Consider the following 21,516-nt stretch of genomic DNA (forward strand, 5'->3'; position numbering starts at 1 on the left):
ATGCAGGTGCTAGGCGATAGGGCGGTTTGGCTACTGGGATAGCCCCTGGAACTAAGTCGATCCTAAATTCGACTTGACGTTGCGGAGGAAATCCTGGGAGTTTTCTGTTCTATCTGAATTTATTGTCTCGATCGGTGAGAAGGCATTTGATTGGATTCTAAGTTTATCCGCATGGCAGTACGATCACTTGTAGTCTTGGGCAGTCTCCGTCCTAAAGTTCACATCAGAAGTCATATTTGGTTCATAAATCACAGCTTCGTGTATACGAGTCGTATATAATTAAGACTGAAAAAGGCAGTCGAATAAATGATTCTTCTTTAAGCTTACATCCAAACAAGGAAAAGAAGTTAAAGCGGAATCATTAATTCTAAGCCTGTACAAGCTTGATTATATACCACCCTTGCGTATACCTTCTCCAGTGATAGATCAACCGTATGGGTCTTCGGGTTGAACTTGACGTAATGTACGAGTGGTACTCCGGGAAGGTTTGTTGAGGTGTCTTCGGGAAGGGTATGAGACATAAGGTACTCTCTGCATGAGTACCTCGGGGTTCTGGAATGGCAGTTCCGCTAGAGGGGAGACTATGGGGAAAAGGACTTTCGCACGGGACGGGCATTGTGAGGATCGAATTGACTCTTGTTACATGCTACTGTCGGACCACTCGGAATAAAAGGCGTTAGACTAGATCATAAAAGGTATCGCGAATTAAACACAACGGTGCAACATTTAACAGAGTTTCAGTACTTATGTTTACTTACAAGACTACTGCTGCGAATGGGGTATACTACAAAAGCAAGTATACGCAGCACGAGAGTCCCTTAACTGGCGGAACCTCGCAAAAGACAAGACTCGAGTTGCACTAGTGTTTAACAGTTTAGAAGGCTATTGAAACGAAACGTCCTAGAATTTCAACGTGGGTCCGGAGCAGTCTCTCATGCGGCTGTGATCCTTAGTATCTTCCCGTTTGCGCCAGAATTCACTGTTATTGGACAATCCTTCCGGAGGTGCCCAATCTCACCACATAAATGACATATCTGGCTTGTATCAACATTAGTGGTGGAAGTGAAGTGTCGGGTCGGAGTTATGTGGACACGGTTGTTTTCGTTGATCTTCCTTTTTGGACAATCCCTGTAATAGTGTCCTGTCTCATCACAACTGTAGCAAACTTGGCTGGCTCTGGTGGTAGAGGTGGTTCTACAGAAACGAGCAGTGTGTCCCGTTTTGTTGCAATTAATGCATTGCAATACCCGGCAAGCTCCATTATGATGGTAGCTACACTTGTTACACTTCGGAAGTGTTCCCTCATATCGTTTGCCCGGTGCTGGGGTGGCAGGGGTCGCCACTGGTTGCTGTTGCCTGGCAATCCTTTGAAACCGCTTGCGTTCCTTTTGAGCTTGACGCTTTCGTTTATTAAATTCCAAGCTGTGGCTTTGGGTGTTCGCAACAGTTATCATTTGTTGGCTTTGGGTGGATACAACAATTTGAACTGCCAACACCTTTTTCAGCCTTGCTTTCGCTACTAGTGTGGAGGTGTGCAAGGACAACTGTCACGGCAGCTGATACCGCTGCTTGGAAGGTAGCGGCGTCGATATGAAGGATAGGGGTTTCGTTGTTCGGCGGGTTATTTTTGGATGACGACATGATTCTGTTATACAAAAGAAAATGAGTTCGTGAGTGATTATGGTTGAACCTAGATGTATTTCGACCATTCATGTAAAGAGTAGGAGTAAGTTCTCGAGGGTTTGACCTACATCCCTATGATGCAGTCCTAGTAAAGAGTAGATGTAAGTTCATAGAATGGTTATAAGACGATTGCTATCCAACCTTCGACAAGGAGTGGAAGTGACCTCTGGGCTAAATTACCATAGCTCAATAATTTGACTACAATGCGTTTCAGATAGAATTATAACGATAGTAGGATGAAAGTATTTGAACAAAGGTTGAAATAGAAATTAGCCGACTGTCCATATTATGATGTAATAAGATTGGGAAAATTGACCTTGTAGTAGGTCTTACATTATATCTGGAGTAGAAGAGTTTTGACAGTATAAAGGTCTAACTAAAAGTACTCACGGCATTGGGGTGGTTACATAGAAAAGTGCTACCTAGGGCATAGACAGGAAGACGATTCCTTATAACAAGGAAGGAAAGATAAGGCATCTTTTACTGGTGACGGTCATCCCTCTGGTGAACCCTTAGTTCAGCCAGTTGACGTTGCATATCTAGCAGGTGTCTTTCGTACACTCTCTCGCGTACTCGGAGCTCTATGACTTCGGCTCGAGTTTCAGCTAGTGCCAGCAGTAGGGCCTCATGGTCTCCCCTAGATCTCTCGCGAGCATCTTCCAGACGAATGGTGCAGAGGGTATGCATTCTCGCATTGGCGTCAACTTCCGTGATTCGATGGAGCACTGTCCTGCCCTGAATCTCGTTTCGGGCTACTCTACGGACCAGGATTGGTAAGACTCTGTCTGCTGAGCCCCCTTCGCTCAGGTCATAAAAGCTTTGGTCTCTATTGAATAGCATGGGCTGATCCTGCTCTTGGCTCCATGTTTCCAAGCTTTCCACCCACGGAGGCGTCGGGCCTTGAAAGGCCGGACGAGGGTTAGGATTTGGGACAGGAGCCACCGGGGGTAGGTTCTCAACTTCAAGCTCGGAGTCAGAACCATCTGCAAAGCCTTCAGCCTGGTGATCATCCACAGGGATTGGGTGATCATTTTCTGGCTCTGCTTCAAACCCTCCTCCATTACCTTGGTTAAGGAAGTACAAGTTGCCGTGGGGATGGAATCCAGCCATATTATCTACGCGAGAAAAGGGATATAAGAAATAAGCACATAAGTAATTTATAGTAACACAAAATACCCCTATAGTATTTTAGGTTCATGTTTTATTCTAAGGTTTTCATTGTGGTATTGTTGGTAAGTTTTTAGACTTGTTGCAACTTCACAACCACACATAGGCACATGCTAGTCAATCCTCGGATAATATAGTTGATCAGGCTATATCTTCCCAGATTTGACTATATGTCTCTAAGTCTACTTGTGCTGCCCAACAATCATAATACTTTTGTTCTGTCCTAGTGACACTTATTTTAGTATGAATGCAGGCATATATACTTAGTTAAATATTTTATTATTTAAAAGTATCATCTCTTGGTCAGAGTATTTTAATCCAATTGTATTTATAGTTTGTATATCTTTTATGGGTTGATATACTCGATTCACTATAAACAATGCTCTGATACCAATCTCTCACACCCCAAAACCAAGAACGGCGGAAACGTTCTGGGGCGGAGGACGTCATGTAAAGTATCACAACAATGTAAAGTAGTAAACAAGCAACAACATCATCCATTGCATTAATAGTAAAATTTTAATACATGTGAGTTCTTTCATAGTATACAACATGATAATAATAAATCAAAATAAAAGACGAGTCTTGACCGCTCCGTCTTCTTAAAACCTGGTCATCGTACCTGTCTACTGGTGACCTGAGGATACAAGTTATTTTGAAAGCGAGTATCAGCTTTAAAGCTGGTGAGAACATAAGTATTTTAGTGTCATTGCTTTGTAAAACTGTAAATAAAAGACTTGTAATTGTTTTATGAAAACTTGGCATAAGTATGAAAAACCCTAGAAAATCCCATATTTCCTACTAGTATAAAAGCAGTCTTCTATCAAGACTCGACTGTTTCGAAGGTTTGCACCTCTGCAAAAATGAAGGTTTTTCCCCTAGTATAACTATTATTATCTAAATATAGCTATACATAAACGTGTATGTGATAAAATCACGAAGTAACTGTAATAAGGAAAATAATATTTTACCTCAGCAGTGAGACTGCTGACTATAAAGTGAATAAAACATAGACTCCAGGTGGTATCAAATGAACAATACGCCTCGAAAAGCCTAAATGAATGAAGTGTAGACTCCAGGTGGTATCGAATGAACAATACGCCTTGAAAAGCCTAAATGAATGAAGTGTAGACTCCATGTGGTATCGAATGAACAATACACCTCGAAAAGCGTAAATGAATGAAGTGTAGACTCCAGGTGGTATCGAATGAACAATACGCCTCGAAAAGCCTAAATGAATGAAGTGTAGACTCCAAGTGGTATCGAATGAACAATACGCCTCGAAAAGTCTAAATGAATGAAGTGTAGACTCCAGGTGGTATCGAATGAACAATACGCCTCGAAAAGCCTAAATGAATGAAGTGTAGACTCCAGGTGGTATCGAATGAACAATACGCCTCGAAAAGCCTAAATGAATGAAGTGTAGACTCCAGGTGGTATCGAATGAACAATACGCCTCGAAAAGCCTAAATGAATGAAGTGCATCTTTATATAGTATACATTAGTGTCTCTTCATATAGCATGTAATATATTTGTATAGACTCATGAATGAACTGAATCTTGTGTGATTCCTTGTACTAGGAATAGTAAATAGTATCTCCTAACTATACCCATTATAGTTACTAGTAATATAAGTATATGAATAATTGGAAGGATGCCTTTGCTACCCAAAGGTACTGAACTGACTGATAGCACTTTTATGTCTATATATGTATACATAATATATAATTAATATTTAGACGACCTTCGGACAAATAACAGGATACCCTAAGTCCACAACCAAACAAGGAACAGGAAATAAGGCGGATTAGTAGTCGTAAGTCCTTCAAACATTACTTATATAACTATACATATATAGGCATGCAATTGATAATATAAAAGTTTAAAAGAAGTTTTGTAAAACATTTGAAAAGTTGAATAATAAGAAATGAGTGACTTGATGTCAATTTATAAAACGATTTAGAAGCAGTTTGTTTGATATAAACAGTTTAAAGTATAAGAAATCCCTTATTTGGAACATAGTTTGAAATACATGAAAACCTTTATTTGAAGCATAGGTATAACAGAATTTGAAAGGAAAGGTGTAGTTTAGTAAACAAGTTTGATAAAGAGCTAACGTGTAAAAGCATTCGAGAATCATTTTGAAGTAGTTTGCTTGATAAAACAGCTAAGAGTGTAGTAAATCCATAGTTTGATAGTTATTAATCACATGTGATTGATATGATAACTATCATGATTCAACTTGTATTCCCCCCATAAAATCATTTAAAAACATTTAAAAGGTTAATTAAGGGGTATGAACTCACCTGCAGTGAGTGGTTTGGATGGAAGTGTCGGATAGGATGCTAAGTGCCAAGTGAGGACTTGAACACACACACGGATCCTATGTAACATGTAGTGATATATAAATGTATCTAATTAGTCATTTAACAACTAATTAATCAAGTAAAGACATTCTAATACATGGGAACACTTTGTTTCAAGTGCTAGGAGTACTAAAGGGTTGGATCTAAAGAGAGTATCGTCTCACATTGGAGTTTACTTCCCAAATGGTAACAACAAATGAGTTTACGGCCCATGGTCATTTCCCCCATGAGTTTACGGCTGTAAACTCATGGTAATTTGTGCTATTGTGTGTTTTAAGGTCTTATACCCCTCAAGGAAGTGTTCTAGGTTTGTATCAAAGGCTTAGGAAGGGACAAGGGCTCAAAATGGCTCACTTTTGGAGTTTACGGTCCTTGGACCGCCCTTGGGAGTTTACGGTCGTAAACACATGTGTTGATGGTCGTAAACACATATGTTTACGGTAGTAAACCCATGAGTTTATGGCCGTAAAGTCATGGTCACTCCAACCATTTCGTGTTTTGGTGTTTCTAGCTCATGCATGCAAGGTTCTAGTCAATATCCAAGCCCTAGAAGGTGTTAGTGGCATTTAAACAAGCATTTCCAAGTATTTAGGGTGGTTTCCCGTCATGTTTAGCCATGAAACACCCTAATTCTAGCACACATATGTGTTATCACATGTTAATAGGATCCATTTGCGTACGAAACATCGGTTGATACTCAACATTCGTAACCGATCATACACCCAGATCCTACGTCAAACGGTGAGTTCATACCCCTACGCTTTTTCTGAGTTTTTCATGTTTTTAGGGGGGAATTCAAGAAAAAGTACAAGGAAACTTGTGCTCAAATTATCTCATTTTGCATAGAATGATTTTATGTTCAGTATGCTTTTAACTCAGAAAACCGTTTTACCAATCGATTAAGAAATCAACTCGTAGAAACAGTTTTCAAATCTAAATCAAGAAACTTGTGAATCATGTTATAATATGTATTATCTTATAAAGGATTCATATAAATCATAAGCAGGATTTTTGTACTATTACTTGTAAATTTGTTAGGCTAAGTTTGAGACATGTCCTTGGTAACACTAAATCGGATTCGTGAGTGGACGACTACGACTTATAACCAGAATCTCTTGGAGGGAGAACGTGACTATTCTGTATAGATCTATATGGGACTGACTATCCCGCACCCTCCCTGCTAGCTACAGCGGAACCGTTAGGTTCAGGGGTGACAAAGTCATAAAAGATACTGGCCCCCGTTTCGTGCCTTATCCAGTCTAAGTACGGTTATGGCACTCACAACTTAGGTAACGAGAATTTACTTTTGTAATAATGAAACGAGTGAACTAACCTCAAAGTAATATCCGATTTGATTACTAGAGGGCATCAGTAACGCCCTTAGGATCTAGTTCACTACCTATTTTATTAGTTTTATTTATGTAATAAGGCTAATACATCTCACAGCGAGTAACCAGGGTTTTTCAAGGAAACTACATCTATCGATACAAGTATGGTAGATACTTGTACACCTCGTATTAGAATCGAAAATCAACAATCAACTTTTAAGGAAAATATAGGATTTTCCTGGAATAACATAACCTTTCATAAACAGGCTGTTTATCGTATAACTAATGGATAATCAAACCTCTTTCATAAGAAAATATAGGATTTTCTTGGGAAACAACTTTTCAAAGAATCAAAGAAACATTTCTTTCACCAGAGTCAGACGCTTATGAACTCACCAGCTTTATGCTGATATTTTTAAAACTGCTTGTATTCTCAGGGCATCAATAGACAGGTACTCTTGCCAACTTTTGGAGAAGACGGAACATTCTGAAGTCATGTCTTTTACTTTTGCTATATACTGTTATGTACAAATCATGTTTTTGAACAAAGTAAATATTCATATTATAATGTAATGGTTGTTTTTACTTCGCTTACTATGATACAACTGTTGTGATACTACGCATGACGTCACTCCGCCCCGGAACATTTCCGACATCGGTTTCGGGGTGCGACAGATTGGTATCAGAGCTATTGTTTATAGTGAACTAAGTATACTGGACCTTACATGGTATACAACTATAAACATAAAGGGGCTGAAGTGCTCTGAACTAAAAGTATACTTCTAAAATATAAGTATTTTTACAAAAAGTATACAAGTATACTCGAGTTCCAGAATCCATGTCATGAGTAGAACAAAACAAAAGTATTTTGGATGTTGAACACTACGGTTAAACCTGGGCAGTTATGTAATCATGTATAGGGTCAATAGAGCCTGATCAACTATATTCATTCGAGACATGACCAACATGTGCTTGGGAGTGACTGTGGTGTTGCAACAAGCCTAAAACTTACCCAGTATCCATACAACTTAAAATACTATAGGAGTATTTCAGTCAGAGCCAAATACATTGTAGAAATTCAATCCTAGTGTTGCTACATATTCGTTTCTTAGCGATAACTTACTTGCATTAGTAACCTTTCCTTTGCTTATCGCTTGGTAGAACACTTTATTATCAGGATGAGATATATTTTGTTTCATATATCTCGAGGACTTACCATCCTCTTCTTCCTGATTGTTTCTAGAACAAGATGCCTCCCCGAAAAAGACCCATCAGAAGAAACGACAACACTCCACCACCACCACCGCCCCCTCAGTTCGATCCCGTTATGTTCCAAGAAGCTGTTACTGCTGCTGTGGCTGCTGCGATGACACAAGTTAATTCTGGCGGATCTAATGGGCAAGGAAGTGGTACTCATCCCCAATCAAGAAGGTGGTCAAGGACACCAGAAGGAGTGTTCTTATAAGGACTTTATGAACGTGAAACCCACATCCTTCGACGGCATTGGAGGTGTTATTGCCCTGACTCGATGGTTCGAAAAGATTGAGTCCATCTTCGAAATCTGGTCTTGTTCTGAAGCTAACAAGGTGAAATTCGTCGCTTGCACTTTCGCCAACAAAGCATTGACCTGGTGGAATGGCCGGGTCAAGTCCCTAACCCTGCCAATAGTAAATGCTATGGGTTGGGAGAGCTTGAAAGAGCTCATGCTTGCTGAATACTGCCCACGGGGCGAAATGCAGAAACTGGAGCACGAACTCTGGAACCTAAAAATGAAGGGTTCTGACATTGCCGCCTATACATCTAGGTTTGAAGACCTAGAGCTTCTCTGCCCGGGGATGGTTACCCCGGAAAGCAAAAGGGTTGAAAGATACATTTGGGGACTGACCCAGCCGACCAAAGGAAATATTTTGGCTACTCGACCAACTACATTTGATAGCGCCAAGTGCCTGGCATAGACTCTGATTGATCATGGAGTCGATCTCGATGAAGTGACGGCCACTCCCGAACCGGCTAAAGGGAGTGGTGAGAAGAGAAAATTCTGGAAACAGAGAAAGGGTCAGTCTTCGCAGGAGCCCTCAAAGAAACAACAAACGGTAGCAGTTCACGCTGCTACTACCCCTGTCGCTACTCCTGCTACTCAAGCACCTACCAGTAGGTATACAAGTACCCTCCCTTGGTGCAATAAGTGCAGTTATCATCACCGCATCCCTGGTTCATGTCGTGAGATGGTCTGCAACAATTGTGGTAAAAAGGGCCACCTGGCTCGAGGCTGCAAAAACCCAGTCCAACCAACCGATCAGGCCTCTGGAGCAGGTGTTGGTCAAGCCTGTTACGGCTGTGGGGAAGTCGGGCATTACAAGAGGAACTGCCCCAAAGCAGCAACACCTGGCAACACCTGGAGAGTACTAACTATGGGGTAAGAAAGAGAGCACTAATGACTATGCATGCATTCTTTTCGATTCTGGTGCTGAAAGAAGTTTTGTTAATCATGCACTCAAGCATTTTCTTAAACATAACTCCCAACCATTAACCGAAACGTTTACCGTCGAAATGGCTAACGGTGAGAAAGAGAGCACTAATGACTTATTCGTGGGTTGTATCCTTACTCTGAACAACCATTCATTTCCCATCGATCTTATGCCAGTCTCTATAAAAAGCTTTGATGTCATCATCGGCATGGATTGGTTGAGCCCCAATCGTGTTGATATCCTTTGTTTCGAAAAAGTCATCCGTCTCAACCGCTCCTCTCATGAAACCCTCGTAATTTATGGCGATAAACTTAGCACAAACCTTCGCATCATTTCGTGCATCAAAGCCCAGAAACTCCTGCGGAAGGAGTGTTATGCATTCCTAGCCCACGTCATTAACGAGAAGCAGGAAGTTAAAGACCTCGAGAGCATCCCCGAAGTCTGCAACTTTCCCGATGTTTTTCCCGAAGATCTTCCGGGAAACCCTCCTGAACGCCAAGTCGAGTTTCGTATCGACTTAGTCCCCGGAGCTACTCCCGTAGCTAAATCTCCATATCGCCTAGCAGCAGCAGAAATGCAGGAGCTATCTAGTCAGGTCAATAAGTTGCTCAGCAAAGGATTCATAAGACCGAGTTCCTCACCCTGTGGAGCCCCGATCTGGTTCGTGAAAAAGAAGGATGGATCTTTTTGGATGTGTATCGATTATCGGGAGCTGAATAAACTCACAGTCAAAAAGCGTTACCCTCTTCCTCGAATCGACGACCTCTTCGATCAACTTCAAGGAGCCAGCTACTTCTCTAAAATAGACCTAAGATCAGGGTACAACCTCTCACTTCAATAAGAGTCAGAACAATTTCTGCTAACTTTCAGGCTTTTTGGATTAAGTTCTAGTGTTTTAAAGTTAGTAATTCAGGAGATGACAGGAGAGAGGATGCCCTAAGGTTTATTGTGCAACAATAATGTCCCATAACTCCAAGAATTTGGAGTTTACGGCCTAAAAAAATGTGTTTACGGCCGTAAACCCTAAAAAGGGGGTATAAATATGACACTTAGTCATATTTTACCACTTCTCACATTTTCAAGATCCAAAACCAAATTCTCTCTCAAGAATCATCCAACATTTCTTCAAGATCTTCAACTTGTAAGTGTTTCTAGCCCTAATAAGTTGATATCTACCTTAATCTAGTGATCTAACATCATTCCATCCGTGAAATCATTCCAAAAGTGTAGATCTTCAAGTTTCACCAAGAACACCAAGAACACATACTAGTGTTCTTGGACTTTTAACACCTTTTCAAGCTTCTACCTAGTAAGTACTCCTACCCTAGTGTATTATAAAGCTTGTTACACTTCTAAACATCAAGAAAACACCCAAGAAACACAAGATCAAGGTGTTTACGGTCCAAGATGTTCTTGGACCGTAAACCCTAAAAAGGGTGCCAAAGTGTGCCCTAGTCCTTTCTAAGCCTTGGAAACTAGTCTAGACCCCTTCCTTATTGTGCTTAGGACTCAACACAACCAAAAGACCATATTCATTTGGGTTTACGGCCGTAAACCCAAAGGGAAATGGTCTAAGGACCGTAAACTCCTAAAAGGAGTGAAATGGTGCCCTAATCTCTTCCTAAGGCTTAAAAATGAAGTAAGAATGCTTCTTGTGATCTTTGAGGCTTCAAAACACAAAATGGTCAATGAAACATGAGTTTACGGCCGTAAACTCATGGGTTTACGACCATAAACTCAAGGAGTTATGGTCACAAAACCGTAAACTCCAAGGGAGTTTACCCTTGAACCCCAAACTCAATAGCAAGGTCCTACCACCCTTAGATGAAGGGTCCAGTAAATGGTTTGGTCTAGGCTTTCATTGTATTATGTTCAGTATGAGTCTGTAACACAGTTTGTGGGTTGTTTAAGTGTTTTTGTTCAGAAAGTGTGTTTACGACCGTAAACAGAGTTTACGGCCGTAAACACGTTTACTACCGTAAACTGAGTTTACGGTCGTAAGCCCTGTTTCCGGTCTTGTTCAGTATAAATAGTGGAGGTGTAGGTCATTGTGTGGTGGTTGATGCCATTGCGTTTACAGAGTGTTCCATTGAGTTGTACCTGACGTTTTTCTGAATATAAACGTGTGCAAGCTCGATTTCACTTCTTCTTCCTCTTCTATTGTGATTGTTTGTTGCTTGATCATTGGTAAAGATCCTTTTCAGGACCTTACAATTGGTATCAGAGCAAAAACCGGTGTCAAAGTTACATTTAATCGATTTTTGGGCTATTTAAACTGATATTCTTATTGTTCGAGCCTGGTTTTAGTGTTTTAGTCGTTAAAGGAACTGAATCAACTACAAAAACGTGTTTTTGAAGGCTTTCTTGGAGTTTACTACCAACCGTAAACCCTGTTTACGGTTGTAAACTCAAGATCTTGAAGAACCGTAATCTGTGAATCTTCAAAAACCGTAAACCAAGCTTCATTAACCGTAAACACATAAACCGTAAATGTACAAACCGTAAAGTCATCAACCGTAAACATAGTTTACGGTCGTAAACTGCTCAACCGTAAACCAAGTTTACGGTCGTAAACCTTCAACCGTAAACTCAGTTTACGGTCGTAATCATCATCAACCGTAAACACCTTTGTGATTTTAATTTGCTTCAATTTCAAATGGAATCTCAAAGTCAAAATCATTTTCACGAACTTGATACTGTCATGGGCACTACTACGCGCATTCCAAGATTGATGTCTGCAGATGGTTTCCCTGAGTGGAAGTATAGAATTGAAAAGTACATCAAAATAAAGGACTTTAAAGTCTGGAGAAGCATACTTAGAGGACCTGTCAGAATCACTATTACAGTTGGAGGACAGGTGATTGACAAGGCTGTTGAAAACTACACAGATGAGGAGTTTGAAAAAGTGGAAGAACAGGAAAGGGCTTTAGCCACTCTAACCATGGCATTATCTCCTGATATTGCTCAAGGTTTCTGAGAGTACACATCAGCTAAAGATTTGTGGGAAGCCCTAATTGAGGTATATGAGGGCAATAAAGATATGAAGGAGAGTCGCCAGGACATGTTGAGACAAAAGTTCAACATGTTCAACTACATTCCCGGAGAGACTCTTGAGACACAGCTGCAACGGTTCACAACTCTCACCACTGACATGAATATATCTGGGATTTTCTTAACCAAGTCAGAGATTAACAAGAAGCTTCTAAATGCTCTTCCTAGATCATGGGATATGAATGTTGCTGTGATTAAGAAGACCAAGGATCTAAACCGCCTTACTCTTGCTGAAATCATGGCAATCATCAAAGCTTGTGATATTGATGACAAGCAGAGAGAAATCAACCATGTGAACTCGTACTCTACTGCGAATCTTGGAATCTCATCCAATAATGCTCTCTCCTCAATCATGACTTCCTCAGGCCATGTGTTTGCTGCTCAACAACCTCAGATTCAAACCTTTGCTGCTACATCATCCAGTCCACAAAGTCAACCATTTGTCACTCCACAAGCTGCTCCCCATCCAAATGTACCAGTTGTAGCATCTTCCTCAAACACAAAGGACACTGATGAAAATCTGGCTCTAGCCACTGGGCTTGTTAACTGCTACAATGCTTTCGTAGCTGGAGAGCTTCCACCTCAGCTGTCATTTGCTGATCTGGATCAGATTCATCCAGAAGACGTGGAGGAGATGGATATCACATGGCAGATTGCTATGGCTGTCTTTAGGGCCAAGCAGTTTGCTAAGAAGGCAGGGAAAAGCAAATGGGGCATGAATGCTGACAAGAAGGTGGGATTCAACAAAGGAATGCTGCATTGTTTCAACTGCCACGAGCCAGGTCATTTTGCTCGTGACTGTCCAAAGCCTGTTCGTAGGAAGAACAACAACAGGATGATGGTTTCAGTGGGAAACAACCGTGCAGGTGCTGCGGTCAATGGTGAGACTGCTATGGTCGCTCAGTCTTTTGACTGGGAGGACCAGATTCAGGCTTTGAATATCTCAGGGCCAGAAAATGCTCACCTAGCTCAGATTGATGATGCTTCCTTGAAGAATGATGCAGCTGATCCCGAAGCAGAAATGATGGAGCTGCAGTTTGCTCTAATGGTGTCTACTACTTCCGAGCCTAGGAAAAGTGAGGTAAATCTACCGTCTTGTTCTCAGGCTTGTAATGAATATGTTAAACTTCTTCATGATGAAATTAAATTATTACGTAGAGAAGTAGAGGACCTTAGATATGAGGGCTACCAACTTAGGAAAGGACAAAATGTGACAACCGTCAAATTTCGGTCAATTCAAAGTCAACAAGTCAAACCGGTCAACTCCAATAACCCTTGTATGCTAGGGTTTACGTTATGAAATCACTATACAATTCGCTATTTTAATGAGAAATCATCATTTGGAAAGTTCATGTGTTTGATTTTCCTTAGCCTTAACAAGTGCTAAACAACGAACCAAAGCGATAAAACACTATTACACAATCATCGGGATTGTGTAAGACACTAAAACACGGTTTAATGGGGTTTACGAACCTTGCGTTGTGAAGCCGGACACTCAAATTAATCACAAACGAAACCTCTCTAAATCGTTTTCACTCTATCTCTTTCTATTTGAAATCTCTCCCAAATCTCTCTCAAAAGTTACTTTAACTTTTTGTAATCATTTGGGTCATCTCGACCCTTGACCGGGTCAAAAATCGCTTGAAACGGGGTAAAAACGAGTAAAATAGCTTTAAGGATCCGAAACCGAAGCTTCTGGACCGAAGCCTCGCATCCGAAGCCTCGCATCCGAAGCCTCGCATCCGAGGCCTCTGATCCGAAGCGAGGGTCCGAAGATCCGAAGCGAGGGTCCGAGGGTCCGAAGGTCCGAAGGTCCGCAGACAGCTCCTTTTTACCGGTTTTTCGACTTCGACTTCGTTTTAACTCCGTTTTTCATTATTTTAACGTGGGATTTTCGCCCAAAACTTTATTTTATAAACTAAGGCCCCAAAATATATAAATCTCCAGGGTTTTTATAAAATATATTAAAAGAATTGGTGATTGAACTAATTATTGAGGGAATATTTGCTTTTCCTTAATTTATGGCAAAAGCAAACCACTACCACCTCACTCTATGATTAGCCACTCTTTCCCACTACCCCTTGTCTCCTTAGTGGACCTTTACAGCCAATCTCCAGCTCTTCCCACGTTCTAAGAGCTGCAGGATTGATCCTCTCTCCTCATTCTCCATAAAACTCTTTCATTCTACACTTAGCAACCTAGAACACTCTCCAAAATTCTCTCATCTTTTCTCTTAACTTCAAGAACTTCAAGGCTTTCTCCAGGGATTTCTTTCTTCAATTAGTAAGTATCTTCATCATTCACATAATTATTAAACTCCATTCTACTCAAATCATTGATATCTTACACAAGTTCCATCTTATTCGGTGTTAGATTCTCGAATCATCAAGACATCTTCTTAGTGTTCTTGAGTTGAACACTTCCTCTCTCTCACTTTCATCTACTGAAACCACATAAGGTGAGTTCATACCCATACATTTACATGTTTTTCTTAAGTTTTAAGGGGGGAATACAAGTAAAATCATCAAGAACACAATTAAACTTTTTCTAACAGATTACATCAGAAAAGATGGACGTTAATCACGGACTGTTTTGGTCAACTTAAATATTTTAGTTTTCAAAACTGTTTCAGGTGCAAGTAGTTCAAACTCTTAGCTTTAAAATGACTACTTGCACATCTCCATATGATTTTTCTACAATTTATGGTGATTTTTACAAAACTGTCTGTCATTTCAGAGGCAAACCCGGACCAGTCTGTGATTATGAACCTTTTCACCTCAGTTAGAGATCACTAAAAATCATGATAAAATTTACGAACAAACTAGACTCATATTCCAAACTCTCAAAATTTGCGGATTTGGATTTAGAGCTTTGATGATTTTTCTATAAATTTTCTAAGAACGGTAACAGAAACTGTTTTTAACGAAAAGTTGCTGTTAATTTCATTTCACCTTGTAACATGTTGAGCAAGGTGTATATCTTTATGTGATTATATGTTACTGCAATATATGACATTTTATCTTAATATTTAGACACACATCAGTTTAAAAATGGATTTGGTCATATAAAATATAAAGAATAACAAGTGATTATAATCAAAGTACAATCGATACATTCAAACATTAAATAAACTATTTTGAATATAGTTTGCATACATTACCACGTACTACCCTTGGTTGATAAACTATAATAGGTATAGTTTATGATACATTACATAACACATACATTTAAAAAGGGTACATTTATACAAAGGATATTTTCATTAAGCAAGGTACGGCCATACGGTACCAAGTTTTCATAACACGTAATTCCGTTAATGACTTTGTGAGACATTTACTTCAAATTACCATTAAGTCTTATATTGTAACCAGAGTCTCCTTGAGGGAGAGCGTGATACTTGTGTATAGATCTATATTGGGTTTGACAAACCCACACCTAAACTGCATGCAACAGTTAGACCGATAGGTCTGGGGTGACAAATGTCATAACATTTCCGACGCCTGAAGAACATCGTTTTAGGCAACCTTGGTCATAGTATGGTTATAATAAACTCACATAAAGTATTAACAAACATTGGAATTTACGGGGACTTCATTAAAATTTAACGAGTTTATGTCGATTTAAACTTGCATTGTTTTATTATAAATATGATAAATTACTTGTACATTTCGGTCTTTGGGTTTTAAGACTACATTTACACATTAAGGAAAATATTGGATTTTTCTAACACAAATACTACTTTTACAAACGAAAAGCTTATGAACTCACCAACCTTTGTGTTGACACTTTTTCAAACAACTTGTATTCTCAGGAAATCATTAAACAGGTAATCAAGTGCTTTTGAGGATGGGACGCTAAGGCGTCTACTATTTCATATTTTATCAACATATTGTAATTGATTCGTAAACATGTAATTCATACAATGATGTAATTTTTTTCAATTATATATATGTTGGTTGTGTTTGCTTGAATTACTATTACAATTGCTGTTATGATACTATACATGAAGTCCTCCACCCCCGGACGTTTCCGCCATCCTTGGTTTGGGGGTGTGACAGATTGGTATCAGAGCGCAGTTTATAGTGAATTAAGTATATCAAACCACATAAGATATACAAACTATAAACACAATTGGGACTAATAGTCTCTGATTTGTGCATTTTTCAAATAAATATACTTTTAGAAAATAAATGATTTTTTTTTATTAAAAGTATAAATACATGCATACATGCTCACATAGTGTCATAACTAGAAAAACATAAAATAAAAGAAGAGGAGTTGTACATTATGGGTATGCCTTGGTATATGTAAATCAAGTCTGGGAAGGATATAGCCTGATCAACGATATCTGTCCGGGAATTGACTTGCATATACCGGGGGATGGTCAGGATGGACAACAAATCTAACAAACCTAATAACATACTACAAAGGATACTTTAAGAACTCAAAACTAAACATTTACAAATACTATAGGAGTATTTTGTGTTACTATAATAAAAATATTTTATACTTTCATTTTACCTCATAACCCAATGTATTGGGTCAATAAAAAGTATAAAATCGTATGTATCGTAAACATACCGGAAAACAACGTAATAATATACTTTATGTATAAAAGATTTCTCTCCCTATAAATACACTTTTACTAAAAGTACATTGGTTTACGACTTATGCCAGAACCATGCCGCCAAGGAGAAGACCAAGACCTTCCAGCAACACAGCAACACCTCCTCCGCCGCCGCCTCCACAGTTTGATCTCGCGATGTTCCAGGCTGCAGTAACAGCAGCCGTAGCGGCCGCAATGTCGCAGATAGGGACCAACGGAGCTGGTGGTTCGGGATCGGGAGCTACACACTCTAACCACGGAGACAGTACGTGGCGTGCAAAAGAGTGTTCATACAAAGACTTCACAAATGGCAAACCCGACAACTTCAATGGAAGCGGGGGAGTCATCGCTTTGATGCAATGGTTTGAAAAGACCGAAGTAGTCTTTCAGGTGTGCTCTTGCCCCGAAGCGAGCAAAGTTAAGTTCGCAGCCTTCACCTTCACCGGCCGGGCCCTTACTTGGTGGAACTGCCGGATTTAGTCACTTACTCTCGAAGTGGCTAGCTCCATAACCTGGGCAGAACTAAAAGCGTTGATGATGAAGGAGTACTGCCCGAGAGGTGAAATTCAAAAGCTGGAACAAGAACTTTGGAACCTCAGGATGACGGGCTCTGACCTTGAAACCTACACCACCCGATTCAATGAATTGGCTCTCCTCTGCCCAACAATGGTTACTCCGGAGGAGAAAAAGGTGGAGCGATACCTTTGGGGACTGTCTCTCCACGTGCAAAGTAGTGTCCTGGCTTCAAGGCCAACTACTTTTGACAGTGCCAGGGAGCTGGCACAACAACTTGTTGACCACCGTGCCGGTCATAATACTACAACCACCACCACTGATAAATCAAAAGGAGGAAACAACAAAAGGAAGTTCTGGAACGAAAAGAAGAGCCAACCAGCACAGAACCCCGCTAAGAAGCAACAAATTGTTGCTGTCCATGCTGCCACTAATACTGTCACTACTGCTACCACTCCAGCACCACCGAAGCCATATGCGGGAAAACTACCTAAGTGCAACAAGTGCAACTTTCACCACAATGGTGCTTGTAGGGAGATGCACTGTAACAACTGCGACAGGAAGGGGCACACTGCTCGTTTCTGTAAAGCGCCGGCTCAACCAATCAACCAAGTTGCCAGTACGGGGGCAACCCGGACCTGCTACAACTGTGGAGACGCAGGTCACTTCAAAAGAGACTGCCCCAAAGCACAAGCCCCTAATGCTGGTGGAGTAGGAAGAGTCCTGGCAATAGGACATGGGGAAGCAGTCGAGGATCCCACGGTGGTTACCGGTACGTTTCTCCTCAATAACTCTTATGCATGCGTACTATTCGATAGTGGAGCGGAGAGGAGTTTCGTGAGCCACCAATATAAACATTTACTTGAACAAAATCCCCAATCACTAAAGGATACTTATGTAGTAGAAATGGCAAATGGGAAAGTAGAACGCACTAGCGATATATACTCAGAATGTACTCTCACTCTAGACAACCATACATTTAAAATTGACCTGATGCCAGTCACCATAAAAAGCTTCGACGTAATCATCGGGATGGATTGGTTAGTTCCTCACCGTGCCGACATTCTATGTTACGAAAGGGCCGTTCGCCTCAATCTACCAAATGACGAAACCCTTCTCATCTATGGTGACAAACCTAGTGCGAATTTACAAATCATCTCATGCATCAAAGCCCAAAAGTATCTCCGGAAGGAGTACCACGCCTTCTTAGCCCATGTAGTAGACAAGAAACAAGACGTGAAAGACATCAAAGACATCCCCGAAGTGTGTAACTTCCCGGATGTGTTCCCAGAGGATCTTCCTGGTGTACCACTCGCACGACAAGTCGATTTCAGAATTGACTTAATACCCGGAGCTACCCCCGTAGCCAGAGCTCCATACCGCCTCGCACCATCAGAAATGCAGGAGTTGTCTAGTCAGTTGACCGAGCTTTTGAGCAAAGGGTTCATCAGACCAAGCTTCTCACCTTGGGGAGCACCAGTCCTTTTTGTAAAGAAGAAGGACGGATCCTTTCGCATGTGCATCGACTATCGGGAACTAAACAAACTCACCATCAAAAACCGATATCCTCTACCCCGAATCGACGACCTTTTCGACCAACTCCAAGGAGCAAATTTCTTCTCAAAAATCGACCTAAGGTCAGGCTACCATCAGCTACGAGTTCAAGAAGAAGATATTCCCAAAACTGCATTCAGAACTCGTTATGGGCACTACGAGTTTGTGGTGATGTCCTTCGGTTTAACAAACGCACCTGCGGTATTCATGGACCTAATGAATAGAGTGTGTCGACCCTACCTAGACAAGTTTGTAATCGTATTCATCGACGATATCTTGATCTACTCGCGAAGCGAAGAAGAGCATCGCCTACATCTACGCCAAGTGCTAGAGACACTAAGAGCGGAGAAGCTTTATGCTAAGTTCTCTAAGTGTGAATTCTAGATTAGAGAAGTGGATTTTCTTGGACATGTGGTAAGTGAGAAAGGCATACATGTGGATCCCTCCACGATCAAGGCAATCGAGAATTGGTCAGCATCCAAGACGCCAACCGAAATTCGACAATTCCTTGGGCTTGCTGGCTACTACCGAAGATTTATACAAAACTTCTCCAAGATTGCGAAACCACTCACCACCTTGACGCAGAAAGGTGTGATATTCAAGTGGGAAAATAAACAAGAAACTGCTTTCCAAACGTTAAAACAAGCCCTATGCAGCGCACCGATCTTGTCTCTCCCAGAGGGAACCGAGGACTTCGTAGTGTACTGTGATGCTTCGAATCAAGGCCTCGGATGTGTGCTCATGCAGAGAGGGAAGGTTATCGCGTATGCATCAAGACAGCTTAAGACGCACGAGGTTAATTATACTACGCACGACCTGGAATTAGGAGCAGTGGTATTCGCTTTGAAGATCTGGAGACACTACCTCTACGGCACGAAATGCACTATCTTCACTGATCACAAAAGTCTTCAGCATATCCTCAATCAGAAAGAGCTCAACATGCGACAGAGGAGATGGGTAGAGTTGCTGAATGACTACGAGTGCGAAATTCGTTATCATCCGGGCAAGGCCAATGTAGTGGCCGATGCTCTAAGCAGGAAGGAGTACTCGGGCCGCCGAGTAAAATCCTTAACAATGACAATCCATTCCCACCTGACCATACAAATCAAGGAAGCTCAACTGGAAGCTTTGAAACCAGAAAAGGTGGCAGGAGAGACATTAAGGGGAATGGATAAAAACTTAGAAGTCAAGGATGATGGAGCACGTTATATCATGAACCGGATTTGGACACCGAAGTTCGGTGGACTCCGAGATGTCGTCATGAATGAAGCACACAAGACTCGATACTCCATCCATCCCGGGTCGGATAAGATGTATCTGGACCTCAAGAGATTATACTGGTGGCCGAACATGAAAGCTGAGATTGCTACCTATGTGAGCAAGTGCCTGACTTGCGCTAAGGTCAAAATCGAATACCAGAAACCGTCCGGGCTATTACAACAGCCGGATATACCTGAGTGGAAGTGGGAACGAATAACCATGGACTTCATAACCAAGCTGCCTAAGACATCGGGCGGGCTTGACACAATATGGGTAATTGTAGACAGATTGACCAAATCAGCACACTTCCTACCAATGAAAGAAACCGACAAGATGGAGAAGCTGACTAGAACGTACATCAGAGAGATTGTACGACTCCATGGTGTGCCGATATCCATTATCTCCGATAGAGATAGTAGATTTACCTCACGGTTTTGGCAGTCTCTACAAAAATCATTGGGAACTAGGCTTGACATGAGTACGGCCTACCACCCACAAACCGACGGACAGAGCGAACGAACCATTCAAACGTTGGAAGACATGTTAAGAGCTTGTGTGATAGACTTCGGTAAAGCATGGGATACCCATCTACCGCTTATCGAATTCTCCTACAATAACAGCTATCATACTAGCATCAAAGTCGCTCCATTCGAAGCTCTTTACGGTCGCAAATGCAGATCACCCCTGTGTTGGGCTGAGGTGGGGGATACACAGCTAGCTAGAGGGCAAGTCTCTAATAGCACCCTCACTGGCCCTGAAATCATAAGGGAAACCACAGAAAAGATCGTTCAAATTCGAGAGAGACTGAAAGCGTCTCGCGATCGGCAAAAGAGTTACGCAGACAAACGACGCAAACCCTTGGAATTCCAGGTGGGTGATCAAGTACTACTAAAAGTTTCCCCTTGGAAAGGAATGATACGATTCGGCAAACGCGGGAAACTAAATCCAAGGTACATCGGGCCATTCGAAATCCTTGCTAGGATTGGGCCAGTAGCATACAAACTTCGATTACCTCAGGAACTCGACAAAGTACATCCCACATTTCACGTGCCGAACCTAAAGAAGTGTTTGTCTGATGAGACACTCGTAATACCACTCGACGAAATCAAAGTTAACGAAAATCTCCACTTCGTGGAGGAACCAGTCGAAATCATGGATCGGGAAATCAAACGAACGAAACAAAGTCGTATTCCCATCGTGAAGGTACGTTGGAACGCTAAACGAGGACCCGAATTAACCTGGGAACGCGAGGATCAGATGAAACAAAAGTATCCACATCTCTTCCCAAACTCTTGAAATCCCAGTCAAAATGAAAATTTTGGGACGAAATTCCTTCTAACGGGGGGATGATGTGACAACCGTCAAATTTCGGTCAATTCAAAGTCAACAAGTCAAACCGGTCAACTCCAATAACCCTTGTATGCTAGGGTTTACGTTATGAAATCACTATACAATTCGCTATTTTAATGAGAAATCATCATTTGGAAAGTTCATGTGTTTGATTTTCCTTAGCCTTAACA

This window comes from Lactuca virosa, chromosome 5, assembly GCF_052849685.1.
Source record: "Lactuca virosa cultivar CGN04683 chromosome 5, Lactuca_virosa_CGN04683_v6, whole genome shotgun sequence".
Classification (NCBI taxonomy): Eukaryota; Viridiplantae; Streptophyta; class Magnoliopsida; order Asterales; family Asteraceae; genus Lactuca; species Lactuca virosa.